The following is an 11,478-nucleotide window of genomic DNA, read 5'->3' on the forward strand; positions in this document are numbered from 1 at the left end:
TTTCTGCCCGTGGCTAAAAGAAGCGAGATCACATGTCAGTACCTTTGGAAATAAAAGCAACTTGGAACCAAACCAGCTGTCTTCTCAGTGTCCAATTTGTGTCTTTCTTGTTGCAATTGATGTGTGTGCAGGGGCACTGTGTGCTCACATGGGAATTCACCACCCTTTTTGTAGCATTTAACTTCTTCCTGGAGTGAATGTGGTGCTGTGGAATGTCAGGTACAGGCTGCATGAACCCCTCCATTTATCCTTGGTGCAGATACAGCCCATGTGCAACCTTTCCTCCTGCTGCCCTCCACCATCCCATGCAGAGCCCACCTGTCAGGGTAGGAGGGGAATGTTGCTCCATGGATCCTGGTTCTCAGATGGGACTGCCCTGGGATAGGGGTGTGGTTGCATCCATTACATCACCAGACTGAGCCTTCTAATATCCTTGGGGATTGTTGCCAAGATCCAGGACTTTGTGCTCAAAACATCTCCCAGCTTCCTTGCTGAAAGGAAGGCCAAGGTTTCCTTGCAATGTACAGGAAGAAAGTAGCTTTTCATCCTAGATAGGACTTGAACCCACAATCTCTGGTTTCAGAAGTTAAGGCCTTATCCATTAGGCCACTGATGAACAACTAGTAAAATAATGGAAATTCCCTCTCATAAATGCACATTCATTGCATTTGCTTCAAAGCCAAATGGCCCCTTAATGTGCCTTACAGAAATGTCTACATCCCCTGGCAGTGAGGCCACTGGGTAGGTTGCTGACAGAGCTGAGCACCACCTTTCTGCCAGCTATCTTTAGAGAAGAACCCCACTCTAGAGTCACCCCTCCCTCCTTCAGCAGCTCCACTTCTGTGGCTCTGAGTGGCAGTAGGATTATTAGGGGGCAAATCCAGGGCTGGAAGTGGGATAAGGTCGGCCTGTAAGGAGGAACCAGATGGGGCAGATCCAGGGGGAGGCTGTGGGATGCTGGTTGGTTGTTGGGATCTGAGCTCTAGATCAAAGCTGCACAGCAACCTGACACCCAGGGTTATAGGGCTGACATAGTAACCTTCTTACTGGCCTCAGTGAACCCCAAACCTTGTTACTAAGGGTGTTTAGGATTCTCTCTCCCTTAATAATTTCTGAGATCTCTGCTGCAGGCATCAGCCACCTCCTGCCTCACAGATTGCACTCTTGGCACTGTGCAAGCCACCAATGACTTTTGCACTGAAGACAGCATCACTCACATGTGTCCCTGTGGTGCATTGAGTCAGAGCTTTGGGTTGTTATCTAAAAGAATGGCGGTTTGAGCCCAGCCAGGGGTAACAATAAGTTTATGCAAGTCTCTTGCTCCGCAAGACCAGCTGGGAGCCTCAAAGGGCCCCTTTTGTCACCTCAAAACAACCCCTCTTGGCCTCCGTGCTTTCAGCTGGTGGCCTGAAGAGCGGGCTGGATGTCATTCAGAAACACATCTCCCAGCAGCCGTGCTGGAGGCTCAGGCTTAATCCTCAAGGACGAGCACCAAACTTTCAGCCAGGAAAGTTTTGCTCCCCTCCAGCCTCCACCCAGTGGCAAGGGAGAAACTGACTAGACACTCCGGCTCAAAGATGCCTTCTTCCCACTTCCCTGTAGGTTGTGCAAAGCTATTGGCCTGCCTCATGCCTCGTCAAGAAAGTGCGGCCATGCTGCCCAAGCCTGAGTCACATCTGCAGCCTGGCCCCCCCCGGCTGACGGCGCGCAGAGTCATGCGAGTCAATGGCAGGTCGAGTTTGTGCTCTCCCGCAGCATCCGCCTGCCAGTGTGGGTAGGAAAAGGGGACCAGGAAGCACTACAGCCTCATTCCAGGACAGGAGGCCCTGGCCATGCCCAGGCAACCAGAAAGCTCCCTGGCAGGCCATCACCTCACCTCATTCACCTTTTGCCTCGTGGTGCTCTGCTAGTCACTGTCTCACTTGAAGGCCCAAAGGGATAAGAAACAAGCACCCGTGCAGCAGGGGATAGTTTTGATCCATTAATTTTTGGGTTATGGGCCCAGCATAGTTCCACTGCATCACTCTGCTGATTCTTCAATCCCCTGGCACCCAGCTGCCATTATCCGGATTAGTGCCTTACGAGCTCTCGCGCTGGCAGGCAGATGCGCAGACTGCTAGGCACTGCCCTGGTAACAGGATTTTACAGCTTATACAGGGTAAAAGGGATGGATTTGGGGTTTGGACCCCATTGGGAGCTGGGTAGCTGAGTGCCGGAGAGGGCAGCACTTCTTAAACTGTTTTCAGCTAAGCCTGCAGCTTGTGGGGGACGAGGTTCAAACTTGGATCTGTGTTTGCAGCAGGGAAGTACGTCTGGCTCAAACAGGCTAGGTACTGAAGTTCCAAGCTGGCAGGGAGAACGGACTCAGAGGTAGGCACAGCAGGTGACAGTCCCAAAGGGGCTTCTGCGACCCAACCCATTTTAAAAAAGTGTGGTTTTTTTGCCTTGTTATCTGTGCTAGCCTCTGGGACGGAGATGATAGGAGGAGCGTTGAAACGTTTGCAGCTGCAGGGGGAAAAAAGGGAGCGTAGTATTTAAAAAGACACATTTTTAAAGAACAATAAGTAGACTCTTTCATGGTGAACCAAGCTGTTGACATTGCATAATACATGTGCTTTCAGTACAAGGTTGCATTTTGCCTCTGAATGTCCCAGTAATAAAATTTCCCTATTTCAACCAGGTGACCATGGATGATATCGCTCTCCTGAGGATAACACAGAGACATAAAGAATGAATGCAGCTTGAATGCATTCCAGTAGCTTTTATTTACAAAGGTACACTCACCAGAGGTGCCTTCTCCACCTTCAAGGTCCAGGAACCCGCATTGGGAAGAGTATTGTCTCCAGGGTGATAAACAGTTCAAGGCTGTTGGGGAGAACTTTTCCTCCACTTTCCTGCTGTGCGCTACCCTCCTTCTCCTCCTCCTCCTCATCTTCCTCATCCCCAAAATTCCCATCTGTGTTGTGTGAGACTTCCCTCTTGCAGGAGTCCATGAAAACGGGTGGGGTAGTGGCGGGGGCACCCCCTAGAATTGCATGCAGCTCATCATAGAAGCGGCTTGTTTGGGGGCCTGACCCAGAGCGTCCGTTTGCCGGTTTGGTTTTTTGGTAGGCTTGCCTGAGCTCCTTAAGTTTCACATGGCACTGCTGCGGGTCCCTATTATAGCCTCTGTCCTTCATACCCTTGGAGATTTTGTCAAATATTTTGGCATTTCATCTTTAGAGTGGAGTTCTGATAGCACGGATTCATCTTCCCATACAGCAGTCAGATCCAGTATCTCCCGTTCGGTCCATGTTGGAGCTCTTTTGCGATTCTGGGACTCCATGGTCACCTCTGCAGATGAGCTCCGCACGGTCACCTGTACTGATCAGCTCGCCACTCTGGCCAAAGAGGAAATTAAATTCAAAAGTTCATGGGGCTTTTCCTGTCTACCTGACCAGTGCATCTGAGTGGAGAGCGCTGTCCAGAGTAGTCACAATGGAGCACTCTGGGATAGCTCCCAGAGACCAATACCGTCAAATTGCATCCACACTATCCCAATTTTGACCTGGTGGTGTCGATTTCAGTGCTAATCCCCTCATTGAGGAGGAGTACAGAAATCTATTTTAAGAGTCCTTTAAGTTGACAAAAATGGCTTAGTCATGTGGATGGGTGCAGGGTTAAATCGATATAACACTGCTAAATTCGACCTAAACTCATAGTGTAGACCAGAGCCAAGTAAATCCTGTTCTTCTCCTTTCATGAAGAAGCCTGGGACACCCCCTCACACTGTGTCCCTGAGGTGTCAGGCAAACTCTCAGCACCTGAAGCTTCTGCCACTCACCTAGTGCCCCATGTCCCATAGATCAGCCATAACCCTGGTTGCTGCTCTATAGAGAATGTGAAAGGAGCCTAGTCAGCAAATCCATGGGTGCTATGGGGCTGCAGCACTAACAGAGGAAGAAAAGGTTTTCAGCGCCCACTGGCAGCCAGCTCTGCCCCCGCTACAGGCCTTGCAGACAAGCTCCTTCTCTTCCCCTTCAGCGCCTCCTGCCTGCCAGTGATCCTGCCTGTCTGCCTGCCTGGAGGTTCTGGCGGGGCTGACAGGGAGGAGCTGGGACAGGAGGATGTGGGGGAGAGATAGTAATGGGGCAGAAAGGTGCAGGGCAGGAAGAGATGGGACAAGGGTGAGGGATTGGGGGAAATGGTGGAGTGGGGGCATGGCCTGGTGCAGAAAAGGGGGAATTTGTTCCGGATCCTGCATCCCTCTAGGGCCAGCCCTGAAGGGAAGCACTGACTATTACAGTGATAATAAAACTGATCAGCATTGCAGGGGAAACTGAGGGAGATCCACACTCATCAGGTCTCTTCTCTCCCCCATGGTGAGCCAGACACTGCTCTCTTCTGGCTCTCACTCTAGCAGCTGGACGCCAAGGAGCCATTTCCCCATAGGAAGTGCATTGAGTGCCCCTGTGGTGCTGGGTGGGCTGGCGCTGCTGCTGCCTTAGGAGGCTGGAAGGGAGGCTGATGTCCGCACAGACTGTCTGCTGCCGAGCCGGAGGGGGCACTTGGGGCCTTACCAGACTGGCTCAGTGAAGACAGGGAGTTGACAGAGCAATACAGACGCTCTCCAGAGCACAGAGCAGCGTCCGCCCATGCAGCCAGGCAATGAGCATTTCCCACAGCCTGGAACTGAGGGGGAGGCGGCAGTTGCTGTTCCAGCTCCTCGGGGACAGGCTCTGTCAGTCAACAGACACTTCTTACTCACCACAGCTAAGGGCGTCGGGTTCCTCCGGTGGGGGTGTGGAGCAGCCGTTCGTTTTCCTGTTTGCACTCCTCTGCCGTGTGAAAATTGGGGAGGAGAAGCAGAAGCCCCACTTCCCTCCCTAAATGATACCCAGTGGGGGAATCCAGGACAATAGGGTGGGGCGGCAAGTGGTGAGCAGACTCTCACTGCCAGGGTCTAGTCTAGCTCAGGGTCCAGCTCATTTTCTCCCCGCGCCACTGGCTCCCAGTCGCCTTCTGCCACCAGGTCAACCAGGGAACTCAGGCAGGAACGGGATGAGGAAGTAAGTCAAGCTGAGCAAGGCAGACAAAAGTGATTCTTGTCTTCATGGGCTGCTCCCAATGACGTTCTTTTTGTGTGCAACTGCTGCAAAAAGATCCAGACAGAGAAGCAGCAGGCCAAAACACTGCTAAACAGCTTCTAAAGTAGCTCAGTTGAAAAAGCATTAGACTGAAAATCTGAAGGTTCCTGGTTCAATCCAAGGCTTTTGTAGGCCCTTTTGTCCCTATTTGCGCAATGATGGCTTGCTCTCTGGGTGCACAATAGTTTCTGCACCCAAGGTGAATCTCTGATCTTGAGCTCTGCAGTAGGAAAAGATAGTGTGGGTTTCTGCATCTGGTTGGCCCACCTGACCTTTAAGGATGGGAGCTGTCTTTCCCAAAATGGCAGGAAGTGAGTGAGGTAGGGTGACCCTCAGGAATGGTGCCACAGGGCTGCTGAGCAAGGGCAGTACCAGGGAAGGGGCATCTGTAAAAGATGTCATGTGGAAGATGGCAGGGATTTGGGGTTCCAGGAAGAGGTGTTTGATGTTCAGTGCCTTGGAGCAGTTGGACTTGGGCATGGTGGGTGTTCAGGAAATACACATTCATGAGTTTAGGGTAGATTGATAGGCAGAGGGTGATTGGAAGAAGGGCCTTTCTCTTTGGTCTTCCAGGCCAGGGAAGAATGATGGGGTTGGAGTCTTGTTCTGCACATTTGCAATGCAAGTACAGAAGGTGCTGGAGCTCTGACCAGGGAGGACGTTACTGGTGGGCTTTGTGCTCTGTGGCACTGGTTAGGGCTATATTAGTGTGTATGGTCCCTAATTAAGAAATGGAAGGAACTAGTTCCCTTCCTCTGGACTGTTTGTTGCTGGTGTTTTCCCAACTGTCAGAGGAAACATTACAGGTCTGTAGTGAGGTCAGCTTAGAGCCACAGAGGGGGTACATCTTTCTGCAGGAATAGGCCAGGAGTTGCATTGACTGGATTTACATGAAGGAGAGCATGTCGACAGCCCAGTGCATGGTGGTGCCAATGGACAGTTCGGATGACACAGCTCTCACCGTGTGCTCAATGTGGGCAATTCCCTGACCAGGGGCGGCGTTATGTATTTTGCCGCCCCCAGCAGAGTCAGGTTGCACCTCTGGCTCTTACTATGAAGGTTGAAGTTACAATTCCCTGTTTGGGTGCACAATCTGCTTAAGCTCCCATCCAGCAATCGGGGGAAACTAATCCTGACCACTAAGAGGGTGATGCTTTCTCCACTCACAACCACTGAGTGTAGAAAAGAAACTAAGAAAAAGGAGGAAAATCACCTTGTATTAACTTGGGAAAACACCACAATCAGGATTCATAACACAACACTATGAGCAAAACACCAACCCACAGAGCCCTGGGCAGTGGCCTTTTGCCTTGAGCTCTTAAATCCAGACACCAAAAGCTCTTTGCATGTGTCCCTCCCTTCACTGCACCTCACCCACCGCTGCTGTCCTGGGTCAATGAAAACCCAGAGTTCACCTCTCAGCTCCTGAGGGGAAAGCCCTTTTTTCCCTCTGCTGTCTGGCCACATTGCCAGCCACTTGCCGTTCCCCCCTGGCACCACTCTGCTGGCCCCTCTCTGCTCTGGGATGTCTTGTGGTCCCACCAGGAGCGGAACAGGCTCCCTAAAAACAGGGCCACCCCGAGGATTCGACGGCTTGCTGGGGCAAAGCGGGGAAGCAGACATAAAAAAGGTGCCACCGACTGCGGTGCTTGTACTCACTGGGCGGTGCTTCGAGTCTTTGGTGGCAGCGGGTCCTTCACTCACACTGCGTCTTGGGCAGCACTGAAGGACCTGCCGCCGAAGTGCCGCTGAAAACCTGGAGCGAGTGACGGGCCCGCTGCCAAAGTGCCGCAGAAGACCCAGACTGCTGCTGGGCGAGTAAAATGTAAAACGGAGCCTTTATCCAGGGAAGGGATTCTCGGCCAGGGCTTGTGGGGTGCCTGCAGGGCCCGGGACCTGGGGCAAATTGCCCCACTTGCCCCCCCCGGGCAGCCCTGCCTAAAAGTAGTGGCCACCAGAGCCCGAACAGTAGCCCCATCCCTGCCACTCAAGGCCATGCCCCTGCCCCCCCTTCTCCCCAAGGTCCCGCTGCTATGCTGCCTCTTCCCCCCAAGACCCACCTCCCACTCACTGCTCTCCACTCCCTCCCCATGCTCACTCGCCCTTATGGTCATTACTGTTAGGGACTTTAACCCAGACGGCAAAGTTTGTTGTTTGACCGCGAGAGAGACAGGTAACACCAGCAAGGTTTGATTAAAAGCTTTTTATTGACAAGCGCACGCATCAATAGAGAGCAGCTTGTTTTTAGAGAGAACCAGCCCGCTTTTTACATTTTAGTATAAGCCTATATAGACAGTTTTGTTGCATCAGAAATTATTTACTGGAGCAACCCACCCCCTTTTTTTAAAACTAGAAACTAGACACCTTTAGTATACATGCATGCTTAAAGTTAGAAATGTAGGGGAGTTAAAAACAAAGAACAAAACCAGGGAGAGAAAGCAAGGAGGCTGGGAAACTAGGGCTCTTATTAGTTTTTTGAAGGAGCTTCCCTAACACAGCACATCTGGTACTATGCCAGGAATGCAGCTTCTCTCTTATTTTACTTTTTTCCAGCGCTTGTGTGACATGCTGCTGCTTTTTAGTGTTTTTCACTCAGGAATTACCCAAAAACCTCTGTTAGTCTGACTTTGGTTAGGTTGGCATACCTGGTTTTGTTTGCAATATTTTTATTCAGGCCTAACATTACAAAGCGATAAGGCAGAGCCTCCCATTTTGAAAAGTCCTGGGGTGTTGTTCCGCCCTGTTCAGGCAACCCTGGGCCCCTGCACTTCACACAGCTCTCCCTGATTTCAGCTGTTAGTGAGGGAGCCTCACTACTAGCACAGATTGGGCAATTTCTTGCATGAGAGACGCTGTCCCAGAGCAGGACTAATGCTCAGACCTGGTGATCAGTGATTTCAGATCTGTTGGTCTGCAGCAAGACTCTGCAGTGAGTCTCAGTCAGCTCTGTTATTACACAGGGAAGAATAAAAGAGTCAAATGGTGCCTGGAACCCTTAAGAAGAATCCACCCCACCAAGTACCAACACTTGTTGCTACCTGCTCTCAACCCCACTGAGAATGTTTTGGGATCACTCCTCACCTTTATCAACTTGGGGTCTTGGAGAAGAACAGCTAACAGGTGCTTCAGTGGCACAACTGACTAGTATGCAGCACTTACAGGGCAGTGCTGAGAAGAGCTATTCTGAGGTTGTGAATTCAAACCTCACCTAGAGCACTAGTTTTCATTAACCAAGTAGTGTCACCCCCTCATTTGTTCTGTGGAAAGTAGAAGCCAGCCCAGGGGACGCTGAGGAGGGGAGGAGACAAAAATGCCCCTTTCAACTATTACCTCCTCTCCAGAGCACAGATCAGAACCTACAATCATTTCTCCCCCACCAGCCCCTGTGCCAGGATCCCTCCCCTGGCGTCTGTACTATTGAAAAACACTAAGTGACAGGGACAAAACACTCAAATCCCGCCTGGTGCGGGGAGCCAGGTTTGCTCTTCCAATTCTGTCATTGGTACGTTTCCAGACCTGGGAATGTCCCACAACAGCATTGAATGGGAAGCTGCCTGCAGAACAGTGACACTGCACAGAGCTCCTGTGGGGGAGGGGTGGGAATTAGTAACATTTTGAGGATCGTTTGGGAAATGAGCCTTTGCTGACAAGGTTTGTCTCTGTTCATATTTCGCCTTCAGGTGTTATGTTGAGGGATCTTTAGTATATCTCTGTGAGGTTAATAACTATCTCCTCAACTTTATTTACTCAACTTAATAATTTGTGTCACCTGATTTTTGCATCTCCCTGTGAAAATAGAACTGACACGTGTGGCTTTCTACAGGGGGTCATGATGTTAAAGTTGGGGAATTCAGGCTCTGTACTTCTGGGAGGGGGTGTTGCTTTTTTACAGCTGCCTCACTGCCAGGCACACTGGGCTGTTAGCTGCACCCAGTGTCCTTGCCAGGGGCCCCTGCTGAACCCTGAGGACTGCACTGCCGTGCTGGGGTGACTCTGCAGGGGGAGAAGCTGCTGTGGAGCAATGTAGAACAGGTGCAGGAAGGAGCCAGGGTCACTATTCACATTCTGAACTTCACAATTTTTCATATTTGGGAATGTCCAAGACCAATTCTAGGGGAAGGTGAATGCAGAGCAGTGACACTGGAGGTGTCCAGACCTCCAATGGGGGCAGCGTGGAAATTAATAATGGGAAGATCATTTGCGAAACTTCACTTGTCTTCACTGACAAGATTTGTCTCTGGTCTTATTTCACATTGTGGTGTTATTTAGAGGAGTCAGGATATATTTTTACTATATTAATTAAACACTTAATTTTATTTAATCAAGCCAAAAACTTAGTGTCACTTATTTTTTTCTCTGTCCTAGCAAGAGTGAATTGAATTTTGTGACTTTCTGGAAAGTGCAGTGAAATTAAATGCAGGGAATTCAGTCTCTGTGTTTGTGAGCTGATGTTTTCCTCTCACAGGTCAGTGCCTGCATTGAAATACCAAGAGGAATCTAAGGGCTGGTGTACGCTGGGCACTGAACTAGCAAAGTGACATTTCTCAGGGTGTGAACCTCACCCCCCAAACCCATAGAGTTAAGGTGACCTAAGCCCTGATTAGATAGTGCTAAAGAAAAGGAAGAATTGTTCTGTCCATGTAGCTTTTACAGGGATGGGAAAACCCCACCACTCACTGTCTACTCCAGAGTGCTATAGCAGTGCCACAGCAGCATTTGAAGTGTAGACAGAGTGAAACTAGATCTGGCTCCAGTTCGCACTGTGGATGCTCAGGCACATACAGTATGTCTACACTAGGGGATTATTCCGATTTTACAGAAACCAGTTTTTGGAGACAGATTGTGTAAAGTTGAGGGCCCACTGCCACACTAAGCACATTAATTTGGCTGTGAGCACAGTTATGCCCCAATGTCACAGAAACTGGTAAATAATCCCAGTGCCTAGACGTGAAGTCATCTGAACTATAGACCACAGCAAACCTGGCCCCCAAAGCACAGGAGGGATTTGGGTTTGTTCTCTTTGCTTAGCCATGTGCAGTCTCACAGAGAGCGCGTTTAAAAGTCTCCCCTCTCACAGAGCGGGACTGGGAAATGATTCTCAACTTGAAGCTTGATGTAAATGAGGATGTCTGGACCACAGGGCCAGGGACTGATCTTTGCTAGAGAAACCACTGTCAAGTTTTAGCCAATCTAGGAAAAGTCAGCACATAAGAACAACCTCAGGTATCAGTAACAAAGTCCTACAGGGAGCAGTTTCTGGCACTACACCTGTGCAGCCTTGTTCCCTGCTCTTCTCGGGCTCCTGCTCTCTGCTTAGCTCAAGCCCACTCTGGCCCAGGCAGTTCCCGCTCCCATGGAGGATGGGACGAGGGCCGCTTTAGGAACTGCGGGACCCAATTCGAATACCTGGCAGTGGTCCAGGTCTTCAGCGGCACTTCGGCAGTGGGTCCTTTACTTGCTCCAAGTCTTCCATGGCACTGAAGGACCCGCCACCAAAATGCCACTGAAGACCCAGAGTGAGTGAAGGACCCACCACTGAAATGCCACTGAAGACCCAAGCTGCGGCCAGGTGAGTAAAAATTAAAAAGTTAGGCTCTCTTCTTTAAGGCGTGGGGCCCTTATAGGCACAGGCATGGGGCCCTCTTAAGTGCAGGGCCCAATTTGGAGGAATCAGGAGAATGGGCCTATAGCTGGCACTGGATGGGACCCCCTGGCCTGGTGACTCTCTCATTACACTGCCTGGCCTGTCAGTCCAGCTAACTTGGAGCTTTGGCCTCTCCCCATTGCCCCTGGGGACTGTCAGTCTCAGGGGCCTGATTTCCCATTGATCCTTCCCACCTATTGGTGCTGGGAACTAGCCAACCAACCCCCCACATCCCAACCACACACACTAAATTTTAGTAAAGGGCCAACAGTCCCTTACACAAGCCAGCCCCCTGAGGGTCACTAATGGCCAGAGAAGGCAGCACAAGCTGTTTCCATGGTGTAATGAGCAACTCTTGAGACACTGAATCCTGTAATCTGAGTTCAACTCTCAGTGGGACCTGGTGTTGGCTTGTGGTAAAGCCCTGGAGCTCACAGAACTCAACTTCCCTGTCTCTAGTTGTACAAGAGTGAGTCTTTTCCCTCCTGCTGGGTGACTCACCCACTGGAGCCAGGTCTTTGGTCGTGATGGCCACAATGGGTTGGGGCTCTAAAACTTGCCACTCTGGTTGCTGATTCCTGCAGTTTGACCTGGTGATTGGGATTCTCGCTGCTTCACCTGGTGCCCACAAGTTTGGCCCCTGTGCTTCCTGCCACACTTTTCCTCTGGCCCACATGGCGCTTGAAGAAAGGAGTGCCAGGGCTGGGA

This window comes from Gopherus flavomarginatus, chromosome 20, assembly GCF_025201925.1.
Source record: "Gopherus flavomarginatus isolate rGopFla2 chromosome 20, rGopFla2.mat.asm, whole genome shotgun sequence".
NCBI classification, from domain to species: Eukaryota; Metazoa; Chordata; order Testudines; family Testudinidae; genus Gopherus; species Gopherus flavomarginatus.